A 1,705-nucleotide genomic window follows, 5' to 3' on the forward strand; every position below is an offset into this window, starting at 1 on the left:
GGCTGCGTGTGCGAGGGCCTCACTGTAGGCTTCTGATTGGACCGCGGTCTACTTGTCCACTTGCGAGGTTCGGAGGCTAGGCGGTGCGAGGCTCGGTCCAACTGCGAGCTTCAGATTGGGCCTCCCTTCGGTCGAATCAGAAGATGACACGGGGAGACTCGGGGCAGTCTCGCATGCGAGGTGACTCATCAGAATTTCGGTGTAACGACCCAAAAATTCACGTCCAAAAATTTCGTTTATAAAACATTACATAGTAAACGTTAACAATTAAAACATTGTTTAGTTAAGCCACTTCACATCGGAAAACAAATTGAAACCACAACATTCGATAAATCAAAATATCAGAGTATCAATCCCAGAATAAACTCGTAACTGCGGAAACAAGAGAGTGTGTGTGTGTGACATGCTGCTACCGCGCCGACTCCTTTCCCCTAGCTGAGGAGGTACCTGAAACCAAAACTAAAACCGTAAGCACGAAGCTTAGTGAGTTCCCCCATTGTACCACATACCATACAAACACATAACATACATACTGTCAGGCTATTCTGGGGTGCCTGACTACCCGGTACGGCCATTCTGGGGTGCCAACTACCCGCGTCAAGCCATTCTGGGGTGCTGACTACCCGTGTCAAGCCATTCTGGGGTGCTGACTACCCGTGTCAAGCCATTCTGGGGTGTTGACTACCCATCGGTCCTAACAACCGATCCTCGGGGACTAGTCCCCTCCCACTACCTCTATCGCTTATAACATAACAAGCCATCATGCAAACATATCATCACGTACTATCAGACATTTCTGGGGTGTCTGAACTACCCTTCGGTCCTATCAACCGATCTCTACTTCTATCTCATATAACATATCATGCTAGCATATAACATATCAGGTAGTAGCAAACCTAGATGATATCACAAAGACAATCATCTAACATACGACTCCTACTGGTGGGCCGGCATTGTGGCCGTAGACCCACCGCTACTGGAAGGTAACTCACCTCGAAGTAGCTGCTGATCTGATCGGGAACTGACTGTCTACTGCTGCTGCTGCTCCGGAAATCCTCCGGCTGCAAATCCCACAACATACTCAATCAAACACTGCTAATTGTCCTTTGGGTAAAATGACCATTTTACCCCTGATCATGCCCTAAGTCAAAGTCATAGTCAACTTTTAGTTGACCCGACTCGCCGAGTTGGCTCTCCAACTCGCCGAGTCCCTATCCAATCGATTGTCCTGGATCCCGTCCCTACTCGTCGAGTTAGGCGTTGACTCGACGAGTTCTTCTTCTAAACTGAGGTTCAAGTCCTTCATCCTACTCGCCGAGTGAACACCTCGTCGAGTTCATCTTCATCCGATGAACACTTATGCTAAGACTCACCGAGTTGTATGAACAGCTCGCCGAGTTCATCTTCATCCGAAGAACACTTATGCTGTGACTCGCCGAGTTGTATGAACAACTCGCCGAGCCTGTTCTTGATCTAAGGAGATTGCCTTGAACTCGCCGAGTCAGGGCATTGACTCGCCGAGTTCCTCCATAGATGAGTTCAGCTTCCGACTCACCGAGTCACACCCCGTGACTCACTGCTCACTCGACACTACGAAAAGGGGACAAACTCGGAGACTCGCGAACTGACTCGTCGAGTCTGATGAACGACTCGCCGAGTCGTCGCCATGCAATCACTATATACGTGATTTTGCTCGATTCCAGTC

The sequence above is a fragment of the Lactuca serriola genome, chromosome 9 (genome assembly GCF_051521515.1).
Source record: "Lactuca serriola cultivar US96UC23 chromosome 9, Lser_US96UC23_V15, whole genome shotgun sequence".
NCBI lineage: Eukaryota > Viridiplantae > Streptophyta > Magnoliopsida > Asterales > Asteraceae > Lactuca > Lactuca serriola.